Source organism: Pipistrellus hanaki (assembly GCF_964339955.1).
Source record: "Pipistrellus hanaki genome assembly, chromosome: 1".
Lineage (NCBI taxonomy): Eukaryota > Metazoa > Chordata > Mammalia > Chiroptera > Vespertilionidae > Pipistrellus > Pipistrellus hanaki.
In genome coordinates, this window is record NC_140503.1 from 102,686,322 (window position 1) to 102,700,951 (window position 14,630).

Consider the following 14,630-nt stretch of genomic DNA (forward strand, 5'->3'; position numbering starts at 1 on the left):
CCTTTTCTAACACTAAGAACTGACTTGGAGAATCTCTTTCAGCTGTTCTAAACAAGCTCTCATCTGTTTACAGTCATTTTCACTGAATTATTCATGTTTTCATGTAGTTTCCTATATTCTGCCTTCTGGTCCAAGTATAAGCTTTGCCCACTTTATCAAACAGCTTCCTACACACTGATATGAACTGAGGCAGCTCGGGAACATTGTCTCTCAACTGTGTTATAGAGTGTAGTACTACATTTCAGTGAAGTGTAAGGCTTTCCAAAGCTGCCGAACGTGTTTCTTTCTCTATTTCAATGGTATTCTGCCTTGTATAACACACATTTACCACTGTAGTCTCCTATCAGGAAAGAATATAGGATTCATACAGTGTTTCATGTCATCTTAACTCGAATTAAGGATTTCCCGGATCTTAGCTACCTTTTCTACACTAAGAACTGACTTGGAGAATGTCTTTGAGCTGTTCTAAACTAGTTCTCATCTGTTTACAGTCATTTTCTCTGAATTATCCATGTTTTCATGTAGTTTCCTATATTCTGCCTTCTGGTCCAAGTATAAGCTTTGCCCACTTTATCAAACAACTTCCCACACACTGTTATGAACTGAGGCAGCTCGGGAACATTGTCTCTCAACTGTGTTATAGAGTGTAGTACTACATTTCAGTGAAGTGTAAGGCTTTCCAAAGCTGCCGAACATGTTTCTTTCTCTATTTAAATGGTATTCTGCCTTGTATAACACACATTTACCACTCTAGTCTCCTTTAAGTAAAGAATATAGGATTCATACAGAGTTTCATGTCATCTTAACTCAAATAAGGATTTCCCGGATCTTAGCTACCTTTTCTACAATAAGAAGTGACTTGGAGTATCTCTTTGAGCTTTTCTAAACAAGTTCTCATCTGTTTACAGTCATTTCCTCTGAATTATCCATGTTTTCATGTAGTTTCCTGTATTCTGCCTTCTGGTCCAAGTATAAGCTTTGCCCACTTTATCAAACAATTTCCTACACACTGTTATGAACTGAGGCAGCTCGGGAACATTGTCTCTCAACTGTGTTATAGAGTGTAGTACTACATTTCAGTGAAGTGTATGGCTTTCCAAAGCTGCCGAACATGTTTCTTTCTCTATTTCAATGGTATTCTGCATTGTATAACAAACATTTACTACTCTAGTCTCCTTTAAGTAAAGAATATAGGATTCATACAGTGTTCCATGTGGTCTTAACTCGAATTAAGGATTTCCCAGATATTAGCTACCTTTTCTACACTAACAACTGACTTGGAGAATCTCTTTCAGCTGTTCTAAACAAGCTCTCATCTGTTTACAGTAATTTTCACTGAATTATTCATGTTTTCATGTAGTTTCCTATATTCTGCCTTCTGGTCCAAGTATAAGCTTTGCCCACTTTATTAAACAACTTCCTACACACTGTTATGAACTGAGGCAGCTCAGGAACATTGTCTCTCAACTGTGTTATAGAGTGTAGTACTACATTTCTGTGAAGTGTAAGGCTTTCCAAAGCTGCCGAACGTGTTTCTTTCTCTAATTCAATGGTATACTGCCTTGTATAACACAAATTTACCACTCTAGTCTCCTTTAAGTAAAGAATATAGGATTCATACAGTGTTTCATGTGATCTTAACTCGAATTAAGGATTTCCCGGATCTTAGCTACCTCATCTACACTAAAAACTGACTTGGAGAATCTCTTTCAGCTGTTCTAAACAAGCTCTCTTCTGCTGACAGTCATTTTCACTGAATTATTCATGATTTCATGTAGTTTCCTATATTCTACCTTCTGGTCCAAGTATAAGCTTTGCCCACTTTATCAAACAACTTCCCACACACTGTTATGAACTGAGGCAGCTCGGGAACATTGTCTCTCAACTGTGTTATAGAGTGTAGTACTACATTTCAGTGAAGTGTAAGGCTTTCCAAAGCTGCCGAACGTGTTTCTTTCTCTATTTTAATGGTATTCTGCCTTGTATAACACACATTTACCACTCTAGTCTCCTTTAAGTAAAGAATATAGGATTCATACAGTGTTTCATGTCATCTTAACTCGAATTAAGGATTTCCCGGATCTTAGCTACCTTTTCTACACTAACAACTGACTTGGAGAATCTCTTTCAGCTGTTCTAAACAAGCTCTCATCTGTTTACAGTAATTTTCACTGAATTATTCATGTTTTCATGTAGTTTCCTATATTCTGCCTTCTGGTCCAAGTATAAGCTTTGCCCACTTTATCAAACAACTTCCTAGACACTGTTATGAACTGAGGCAGTTCGGGACCATGGTCTCTCAACTGTGTTATAGAGTGTAGTACTACATTTCTGTGAAGTGTAAGGCTTTCCAAAGCTGCCGAACGTGTTTCTTTCTCTATTTCAAGGGTATTCTGCCTTGTATAACACACATTTACCACTCTAGTCTCCTTTAAGTAAAGAATATAGGATTCATACAGAGTTTCATGTCATCTTAACTCGAATAAGGATTTCCCGGATCTTAGCTACCTTTTCTACAATAAGAACTGACTTGGAGTATCTCTTTGAGCTGTTCTAAACAAGTTCTCATCTGTTTACAATCATTTTCTCTGAATTATCCATGTTTTCATGTTGTTTCCTATATTCTGCCTTCTGGTCCAAGTATAAGCTTTGCCCACTTTATCAAACAACTTCCTACACACTGTTATCAACTGAGGCAGCTCAGGAACATTGTCTCTCAACTGTGTTATAGAGTGTAGTACTACATTTCAGTGAAGTGTAAGGCTTTCCAAAGCTGCCGAATGTGTTTCTTTCTATATTTCAATGGTATTCTGCCTTGTATAACACACATTTACCACTGTAGTCTCCTATCAGGAAAGAATATAGGATTCATACAGTGTTTCATGTCATATTAACTCGAATTAAGGATTTCCCGGATCTTAGCTACCTTTTCTACACTAAGAACTGACTTGGAGAATGTCTTTGAGCTGTTCTAAACTAGTTCTCATCTGTTTACAGTCATTTTCTCTGAATTATCCATGTTTTCATGTAGTTTCCTATATTCTGCCTTCTGGTCCAAGTATAAGCTTTGCCCACTTTATCAAACAACTTCCTACACACTGTTATGAACTGAGGCAGCTCGGGAACATTGTCTCTCAACTGTGTTATAGAGTGTAGTACTACATTTCAGTGAAGTGTAAGGCTTTCCAAAGCTGCCGAACATGTTTCTTTCTCTATTTAAATGGTATTCTGCCTTGTATAACACACATTTACCACTCTAGTCTCCTTTAAGAAAAGAATATAAGATTCATACAGTGTTTCATGTGATCTTAACTCGAATTAAGGATTTCCCGGATCTTAGCTACCTTTTCTAACACTAAGAACTGACTTGGAGAATCTCTTTCAGCTGTTCTAAACAAGCTCTCATCTGTTTACAGTCATTTTCACTGAATTATTCATGTTTTCATGTAGTTTCCTATATTCTGCCTTCTGGTCCAAGTATAAGCTTTGCCCACTTTATCAAACAACTTCCTACACACTGATATGAACTGAGGCAGCTCGGGAACATTGTCTCTCAACTGTGTTATAGAGTGTAGTACTACATTTCAGTGAAGTGTAAGGCTTTCCAAAGCTGCCGAACGTGTTTCTTTCTCTATTTCAATGGTATTCTGCCTTGTATAACACACATTTACCACTGTAGTCTCCTATCAGGAAAGAATATAGGATTCATACAGTGTTTCATGTCATCTTAACTCGAATTAAGGATTTCCCGGATCTTAGCTACCTTTTCTACACTAAGAACTGACTTGGAGAATGTCTTTGAGCTGTTCTAAACTAGTTCTCATCTGTTTACAGTCATTTTCTCTGAATTATCCATGTTTTCATGTAGTTTCCTATATTCTGCCTTCTGGTCCAAGTATAAGCTTTGCCCACTTTATCAAACAACTTCCTACACACTGTTATGAACTGAGGCAGCTCGGGAACATTGTCTCTCAACTGTGTTATAGAGTGTAGTACTACATTTCAGTGAAGTGTAAGGCTTTCCAAAGCTGCCGAACATGTTTCTTTCTCTATTTAAATGGTATTCTGCCTTGTATAACACACATTTACCACTCTAGTCTCCTTTAAGAAAAGAATATAAGATTCATACAGTGTTTCATGTGATCTTAACTCGAATTAAGGATTTCCCGGATCTTAGCTACCTCATCTACACTAAAAACTGACTTGGAGAATCTCTTTCAGCTGTTCTAAACAAGCTCTCTTCTGCTGACAGTCATTTTCACTGAATTATTCATGATTTCATGTAGTTTCCTATATTCTACCTTCTGGTCCAAGTATAAGCTTTGCCCACTTTATCAAACAACTTCCCACACACTGTTATGAACTGAGGCAGCTCGGGAACATTGTCTCTCAACTGTGTTATAGAGTGTAGTACTACATTTCAGTGAAGTGTAAGGCTTTCCAAAGCTGCCGAACGTGTTTCTTTCTCTATTTTAATGGTATTCTGCCTTGTATAACACACATTTACCACTCTAGTCTCCTTTAAGTAAAGAATATAGGATTCATACAGTGTTTCATGTCATCTTAACTCGAATTAAGGATTTCCCGGATCTTAGCTACCTTTTCTACACTAACAACTGACTTGGAGAATCTCTTTCAGCTGTTCTAAACAAGCTCTCATCTGTTTACAGTAATTTTCACTGAATTATTCATGTTTTCATGTAGTTTCCTATATTCTGCCTTCTGGTCCAAGTATAAGCTTTGCCCACTTTATCAAACAACTTCCTACACACTGTTATCAACTGAGGCAGCTCAGGAACATTGTCTCTCAACTGTGTTATAGAGTGTAGTACTACATTTCAGTGAAGTGTAAGGCTTTCCAAAGCTGCCTAATGTGTTTCTTTCTATATTTCAATGGTATTCTGCCTTGTATAACACACATTTACCACTGTAGTCTCCTATCAGGAAAGAATATAGGATTCATACTGTGTTTCATGTCATATTAACTCGAATTAAGGATTTCCCGGATCTTAGCTACCTTTTCTACACTAAGAACTGACTTGGAGAATGTCTTTGAGCTGTTCTAAACTAGTTCTCATCTGTTTACAGTCATTTTCTCTGAATTATCCATGTTTTCATGTAGTTTCCTATATTCTGCCTTCTGGTCCAAGTATAAGCTTTTCCCACTTTATCAAACAACTTCCTACACACTGTTATGAACTGAGGCAGCTCGGGAACATTGTCTCTCAACTGTGTTATAGAGTGTAGTACTACATTTCAGTGAAGTGTAAGGCTTTCCAAAGCTGCCGAACATGTTTCTTTCTCTATTTAAATGGTATTCTGCCTTGTTTAACACACATTTACCACTCTAGTCTCCTTTAAGAAAAGAATATAAGATTCATACAGTGTTTCATGTGATCTTAACTCGAATTAAGGATTTCCCGGATCTTAGCTACCTTTTCTAACACTAAGAACTGACTTGGAGAATCTCTTTCAGCTGTTCTAAACAAGCTCTCATCTGTTTACAGTCATTTTCACTGAATTATTCATGTTTTCATGTAGTTTCCTATATTCTGCCTTCTGGTCCAAGTATAAGCTTTGCCCACTTTATCAAACAGCTTCCTACACACTGATATGAACTGAGGCAGCTCGGGAACATTGTCTCTCAACTGTGTTATAGAGTGTAGTACTACATTTCAGTGAAGTGTAAGGCTTTCCAAAGCTGCCGAACGTGTTTCTTTCTCTATTTCAATGGTATTCTGCCTTGTATAACACACATTTACCACTGTAGTCTCCTATCAGGAAAGAATATAGGATTCATACAGTGTTTCATGTCATCTTAACTCGAATTAAGGATTTCCCGGATCTTAGCTACCTTTTCTACACTAAGAACTGACTTGGAGAATGTCTTTGAGCTGTTCTAAACTAGTTCTCATCTGTTTACAGTCATTTTCTCTGAATTATCCATGTTTTCATGTAGTTTCCTATATTCTGCCTTCTGGTCCAAGTATAAGCTTTGCCCACTTTATCAAACAACTTCCCACACACTGTTATGAACTGAGGCAGCTCGGGAACATTGTCTCTCAACTGTGTTATAGAGTGTAGTACTACATTTCAGTGAAGTGTAAGGCTTTCCAAAGCTGCCGAACATGTTTCTTTCTCTATTTAAATGGTATTCTGCCTTGTATAACACACATTTACCACTCTAGTCTCCTTTAAGTAAAGAATATAGGATTCATACAGAGTTTCATGTCATCTTAACTCAAATAAGGATTTCCCGGATCTTAGCTACCTTTTCTACAATAAGAAGTGACTTGGAGTATCTCTTTGAGCTTTTCTAAACAAGTTCTCATCTGTTTACAGTCATTTCCTCTGAATTATCCATGTTTTCATGTAGTTTCCTGTATTCTGCCTTCTGGTCCAAGTATAAGCTTTGCCCACTTTATCAAACAATTTCCTACACACTGTTATGAACTGAGGCAGCTCGGGAACATTGTCTCTCAACTGTGTTATAGAGTGTAGTACTACATTTCAGTGAAGTGTATGGCTTTCCAAAGCTGCCGAACATGTTTCTTTCTCTATTTCAATGGTATTCTGCATTGTATAACAAACATTTACTACTCTAGTCTCCTTTAAGTAAAGAATATAGGATTCATACAGTGTTCCATGTGGTCTTAACTCGAATTAAGGATTTCCCAGATATTAGCTACCTTTTCTACACTAACAACTGACTTGGAGAATCTCTTTCAGCTGTTCTAAACAAGCTCTCATCTGTTTACAGTAATTTTCACTGAATTATTCATGTTTTCATGTAGTTTCCTATATTCTGCCTTCTGGTCCAAGTATAAGCTTTGCCCACTTTATTAAACAACTTCCTACACACTGTTATGAACTGAGGCAGCTCGGGAACATTGTCTCTCAACTGTGTTATAGAGTGTAGTACTACATTTCTGTGAAGTGTAAGGCTTTCCAAAGCTGCCGAACGTGTTTCTTTCTCTAATTCAATGGTATACTGCCTTGTATAACACAAATTTACCACTCTAGTCTCCTTTAAGTAAAGAATATAGGATTCATACAGTGTTTCATGTGATCTTAACTCGAATTAAGGATTTCCCGGATCTTAGCTACCTCATCTACACTAAAAACTGACTTGGAGAATCTCTTTCAGCTGTTCTAAACAAGCTCTCTTCTGCTGACAGTCATTTTCACTGAATTATTCATGATTTCATGTAGTTTCCTATATTCTACCTTCTGGTCCAAGTATAAGCTTTGCCCACTTTATCAAACAACTTCCCACACACTGTTATGAACTGAGGCAGCTCGGGAACATTGTCTCTCAACTGTGTTATAGAGTGTAGTACTACATTTCAGTGAAGTGTAAGGCTTTCCAAAGCTGCCGAACGTGTTTCTTTCTCTATTTTAATGGTATTCTGCCTTGTATAACACACATTTACCACTCTAGTCTCCTTTAAGTAAAGAATATAGGATTCATACAGTGTTTCATGTCATCTTAACTCGAATTAAGGATTTCCCGGATCTTAGCTACCTTTTCTACACTAACAACTGACTTGGAGAATCTCTTTCAGCTGTTCTAAACAAGCTCTCATCTGTTTACAGTAACTTTCACTGAATTATTCATGTTTTCATGTAGTTTCCTATATTCTGCCTTCTGGTCCAAGTATAAGCTTTGCCCACTTTATCAAACAACTTCCTAGACACTGTTATGAACTGAGGCAGTTCGGGACCATGGTCTCTCAACTGTGTTATAGAGTGTAGTACTACATTTCTGTGAAGTGTAAGGCTTTCCAAAGCTGCCGAACGTGTTTCTTTCTCTATTTCAAGGGTATTCTGCCTTGTATAACACACATTTACCACTCTAGTCTCCTTTAAGTAAAGAATATAGGATTCATACAGAGTTTCATGTCATCTTAACTCGAATAAGGATTTCCCGGATCTTAGCTACCTTTTCTACAATAAGAACTGACTTGGAGTATCTCTTTGAGCTGTTCTAAACAAGTTCTCATCTGTTTACAATCATTTTCTCTGAATTATCCATGTTTTCATGTTGTTTCCTATATTCTGCCTTCTGGTCCAAGTATAAGCTTTGCCCACTTTATCAAACAACTTCCTACACACTGTTATCAACTGAGGCAGCTCAGGAACATTGTCTCTCAACTGTGTTATAGAGTGTAGTACTACATTTCAGTGAAGTGTAAGGCTTTCCAAAGCTGCCGAATGTGTTTCTTTCTATATTTCAATGGTATTCTGCCTTGTATAACACACATTTACCACTGTAGTCTCCTATCAGGAAAGAATATAGGATTCATACAGTGTTTCATGTCATATTAACTCGAATTAAGGATTTCCCGGATCTTAGCTACCTTTTCTACACTAAGAACTGACTTGGAGAATGTCTTTGAGCTGTTCTAAACTAGTTCTCATCTGTTTACAGTCATTTTCTCTGAATTATCCATGTTTTCATGTAGTTTCCTATATTCTGCCTTCTGGTCCAAGTATAAGCTTTGCCCACTTTATCAAACAACTTCCTACACACTGTTATGAACTGAGGCAGCTCGGGAACATTGTCTCTCAACTGTGTTATAGAGTGTAGTACTACATTTCAGTGAAGTGTAAGGCTTTCCAAAGCTGCCGAACATGTTTCTTTCTCTATTTAAATGGTATTCTGCCTTGTTTAACACACATTTACCACTCTAGTCTCCTTTAAGAAAAGAATATAAGATTCATACAGTGTTTCATGTGATCTTAACTCGAATTAAGGATTTCCCGGATCTTAGCTACCTTTTCTAACACTAAGAACTGACTTGGAGAATCTCTTTCAGCTGTTCTAAACAAGCTCTCATCTGTTTACAGTCATTTTCACTGAATTATTCATGTTTTCATGTAGTTTCCTATATTCTGCCTTCTGGTCCAAGTATAAGCTTTGCCCACTTTATCAAACAGCTTCCTACACACTGATATGAACTGAGGCAGCTCGGGAACATTGTCTCTCAACTGTGTTATAGAGTGTAGTACTACATTTCAGTGAAGTGTAAGGCTTTCCAAAGCTGCCGAACGTGTTTCTTTCTCTATTTCAATGGTATTCTGCCTTGTATAACACACATTTACCACTGTAGTCTCCTATCAGGAAAGAATATAGGATTCATACAGTGTTTCATGTCATCTTAACTCGAATTAAGGATTTCCCGGATCTTAGCTACCTTTTCTACACTAAGAACTGACTTGGAGAATGTCTTTGAGCTGTTCTAAACTAGTTCTCATCTGTTTACAGTCATTTTCTCTGAATTATCCATGTTTTCATGTAGTTTCCTATATTCTGCCTTCTGGTCCAAGTATAAGCTTTGCCCACTTTATCAAACAACTTCCCACACACTGTTATGAACTGAGGCAGCTCGGGAACATTGTCTCTCAACTGTGTTATAGAGTGTAGTACTACATTTCAGTGAAGTGTAAGGCTTTCCAAAGCTGCCGAACATGTTTCTTTCTCTATTTAAATGGTATTCTGCCTTGTATAACACACATTTACCACTCTAGTCTCCTTTAAGTAAAGAATATAGGATTCATACAGAGTTTCATGTCATCTTAACTCAAATAAGGATTTCCCGGATCTTAGCTACCTTTTCTACAATAAGAAGTGACTTGGAGTATCTCTTTGAGCTTTTCTAAACAAGTTCTCATCTGTTTACAGTCATTTCCTCTGAATTATCCATGTTTTCATGTAGTTTCCTGTATTCTGCCTTCTGGTCCAAGTATAAGCTTTGCCCACTTTATCAAACAATTTCCTACACACTGTTATGAACTGAGGCAGCTCGGGAACATTGTCTCTCAACTGTGTTATAGAGTGTAGTACTACATTTCAGTGAAGTGTATGGCTTTCCAAAGCTGCCGAACATGTTTCTTTCTCTATTTCAATGGTATTCTGCATTGTATAACAAACATTTACTACTCTAGTCTCCTTTAAGTAAAGAATATAGGATTCATACAGTGTTCCATGTGGTCTTAACTCGAATTAAGGATTTCCCAGATATTAGCTACCTTTTCTACACTAACAACTGACTTGGAGAATCTCTTTCAGCTGTTCTAAACAAGCTCTCATCTGTTTACAGTAATTTTCACTGAATTATTCATGTTTTCATGTAGTTTCCTATATTCTGCCTTCTGGTCCAAGTATAAGCTTTGCCCACTTTATTAAACAACTTCCTACACACTGTTATGAACTGAGGCAGCTCGGGAACATTGTCTCTCAACTGTGTTATAGAGTGTAGTACTACATTTCTGTGAAGTGTAAGGCTTTCCAAAGCTGCCGAACGTGTTTCTTTCTCTAATTCAATGGTATACTGCCTTGTATAACACAAATTTACCACTCTAGTCTCCTTTAAGTAAAGAATATAGGATTCATACAGTGTTTCATGTGATCTTAACTCGAATTAAGGATTTCCCGGATCTTAGCTACCTCATCTACACTAAAAACTGACTTGGAGAATCTCTTTCAGCTGTTCTAAACAAGCTCTCTTCTGCTGACAGTCATTTTCACTGAATTATTCATGATTTCATGTAGTTTCCTATATTCTACCTTCTGGTCCAAGTATAAGCTTTGCCCACTTTATCAAACAACTTCCCACACACTGTTATGAACTGAGGCAGCTCGGGAACATTGTCTCTCAACTGTGTTATAGAGTGTAGTACTACATTTCAGTGAAGTGTAAGGCTTTCCAAAGCTGCCGAACGTGTTTCTTTCTCTATTTTAATGGTATTCTGCCTTGTATAACACACATTTACCACTCTAGTCTCCTTTAAGTAAAGAATATAGGATTCATACAGTGTTTCATGTCATCTTAACTCGAATTAAGGATTTCCCGGATCTTAGCTACCTTTTCTACACTAACAACTGACTTGGAGAATCTCTTTCAGCTGTTCTAAACAAGCTCTCATCTGTTTACAGTAACTTTCACTGAATTATTCATGTTTTCATGTAGTTTCCTATATTCTGCCTTCTGGTCCAAGTATAAGCTTTGCCCACTTTATCAAACAACTTCCTAGACACTGTTATGAACTGAGGCAGTTCGGGACCATGGTCTCTCAACTGTGTTATAGAGTGTAGTACTACATTTCTGTGAAGTGTAAGGCTTTCCAAAGCTGCCGAACGTGTTTCTTTCTCTATTTCAAGGGTATTCTGCCTTGTATAACACACATTTACCACTCTAGTCTCCTTTAAGTAAAGAATATAGGATTCATACAGAGTTTCATGTCATCTTAACTCGAATAAGGATTTCCCGGATCTTAGCTACCTTTTCTACAATAAGAACTGACTTGGAGTATCTCTTTGAGCTGTTCTAAACAAGTTCTCATCTGTTTACAATCATTTTCTCTGAATTATCCATGTTTTCATGTTGTTTCCTATATTCTGCCTTCTGGTCCAAGTATAAGCTTTGCCCACTTTATCAAACAACTTCCTACACACTGTTATCAACTGAGGCAGCTCAGGAACATTGTCTCTCAACTGTGTTATAGAGTGTAGTACTACATTTCAGTGAAGTGTAAGGCTTTCCAAAGCTGCCGAATGTGTTTCTTTCTATATTTCAATGGTATTCTGCCTTGTATAACACACATTTACCACTGTAGTCTCCTATCAGGAAAGAATATAGGATTCATACAGTGTTTCATGTCATATTAACTCGAATTAAGGATTTCCCGGATCTTAGCTACCTTTTCTACACTAAGAACTGACTTGGAGAATGTCTTTGAGCTGTTCTAAACTAGTTCTCATCTGTTTACAGTCATTTTCTCTGAATTATCCATGTTTTCATGTAGTTTCCTATATTCTGCCTTCTGGTCCAAGTATAAGCTTTGCCCACTTTATCAAACAACTTCCTACACACTGTTATGAACTGAGGCAGCTCGGGAACATTGTCTCTCAACTGTGTTATAGAGTGTAGTACTACATTTCAGTGAAGTGTAAGGCTTTCCAAAGCTGCCGAACATGTTTCTTTCTCTATTTAAATGGTATTCTGCCTTGTATAACACACATTTACCACTCTAGTCTCCTTTAAGAAAAGAATATAAGATTCATACAGTGTTTCATGTGATCTTAACTCGAATTAAGGATTTCCCGGATCTTAGCTACCTTTTCTAACACTAAGAACTGACTTGGAGAATCTCTTTCAGCTGTTCTAAACAAGCTCTCATCTGTTTACAGTCATTTTCACTGAATTATTCATGTTTTCATGTAGTTTCCTATATTCTGCCTTCTGGTCCAAGTATAAGCTTTGCCCACTTTATCAAACAACTTCCTACACACTGATATGAACTGAGGCAGCTCGGGAACATTGTCTCTCAACTGTGTTATAGAGTGTAGTACTACATTTCAGTGAAGTGTAAGGCTTTCCAAAGCTGCCGAACGTGTTTCTTTCTCTATTTCAATGGTATTCTGCCTTGTATAACACACATTTACCACTGTAGTCTCCTATCAGGAAAGAATATAGGATTCATACAGTGTTTCATGTCATCTTAACTCGAATTAAGGATTTCCCGGATCTTAGCTACCTTTTCTACACTAAGAACTGACTTGGAGAATGTCTTTGAGCTGTTCTAAACTAGTTCTCATCTGTTTACAGTCATTTTCTCTGAATTATCCATGTTTTCATGTAGTTTCCTATATTCTGCCTTCTGGTCCAAGTATAAGCTTTGCCCACTTTATCAAACAACTTCCTACACACTGTTATGAACTGAGGCAGCTCGGGAACATTGTCTCTCAACTGTGTTATAGAGTGTAGTACTACATTTCAGTGAAGTGTAAGGCTTTCCAAAGCTGCCGAACATGTTTCTTTCTCTATTTAAATGGTATTCTGCCTTGTATAACACACATTTACCACTCTAGTCTCCTTTAAGAAAAGAATATAAGATTCATACAGTGTTTCATGTGATCTTAACTCGAATTAAGGATTTCCCGGATCTTAGCTACCTTTTCTAACACTAAGAACTGACTTGGAGAATCTCTTTCAGCTGTTCTAAACAAGCTCTCATCTGTTTACAGTCATTTTCACTGAATTATTCATGTTTTCATGTAGTTTCCTATATTCTGCCTTCTGGTCCAAGTATAAGCTTTGCCCACTTTATCAAACAACTTCCTACACACTGATATGAAATGAGGCAGCTCGGGAACATTGTCTCTCAACTGTGTTATAGAGTGTAGTACTACATTTCAGTGAAGTGTAAGGCTTTCCAAAGCTGCCGAACGTGTTTCTTTCTCTATTTCAATGGTATTCTGCCTTGTATAACACACATTTACCACTCTAGTCTCCTTTAAGTAAAGAATATAGGATTCATACAGAGTTTCATGTCATCTTAACTCAAATAAGGATTTCCCAGATCTTAGCTACCTTTTCTACAATAAGAAGTGACTTGGAGTATCTCTTTGAGCTTTTCTAAACAAGTTCTCATCTGTTTACAGTCATTTCCTCTGAATTATCCATGTTTTCATGTAGTTTCCTGTATTCTGCCTTCTGGTCCAAGTATAAGCTTTGCCCACTTTATCAAACAATTTCCTACACACTGTTATGAACTGAGGCAGCTCGGGAACATTGTCTCTCAACTGTGTTATAGAGTGTAGTACTACATTTCAGTGAAGTGTATGGCTTTCCAAAGCTGCCGAACGTGTTTCTTTCTCTATTTTAATGGTATTCTGCCTTGTATAACACACATTTACCACTCTAGTCTCCTTTAAGTAAAGAATATAGGATTCATACTGTGTTTCATGTCATCTTAACTCGAATTAAGGATTTCCCGGATCTTAGCTACCTTTTCTACACTAAGAACTGACTTGGAGAATGTCTTTCAGCTGTTCTAAACAAGCTCTCATCTGTTTACAGTCATTTTCACTGAATTATTCATGTTTTCATGTAGTTTCCTATATTCTGCCTTCTGGTCCAAGTATAAGCTTTGCCCACTTTATCAAACAACTTCCTACACACTGTTATGAACTGAGGCAGTTCGGGACCATCGTCTCTCAACTGTGTTATAGAGTGTAGTACTACATTTCAGTGAAGTGTAAGGCTTTCCAAAGCTGCCGAACGTGTTTCTTTCTCTATTTCAATGGTATTCTGCCTTGTATAACACACATTTACCACTCTAGTCTCCTTTAAGTAAAGAATATAGGATTCATACAGTGTTTCATGTCATCTTAACTCGAATTAAGGATTTCCCGGATCTTAGCTACTTTTTCTACACTAAGAACTGACTTGGAGAATCTCAGCTGTTCTAAACAAGCTCTCATCTGTTTACAGTTATTTTCACTGAATTATTCATGTTTTCATGGAGTTTCCTATATTCTGCCTTCTGGTCCAAGTATAAGCTTTGCCCACTTTATCAAACAACTTCCTACACACCGTTATGAACTGAGGCAGCTCGGGAACATTGTCTCTCAACTGTGTTATAGAGTCCAGTACTACATTTCAGTGAAGTGCAAGGCTTTCCAAAGCTGCCGAACGTGTTTCTTTCTCTATTTCAATGGTATTCTGCCTTGTATAACACACATTTACCACTGTAGTCTCCTTTAAGTAAAGAATATAGGATTCATACAGTGTTTCATGTCATCTTAACTCGAATTAAGGATTTCCTAGATCTTAGCTACCTTT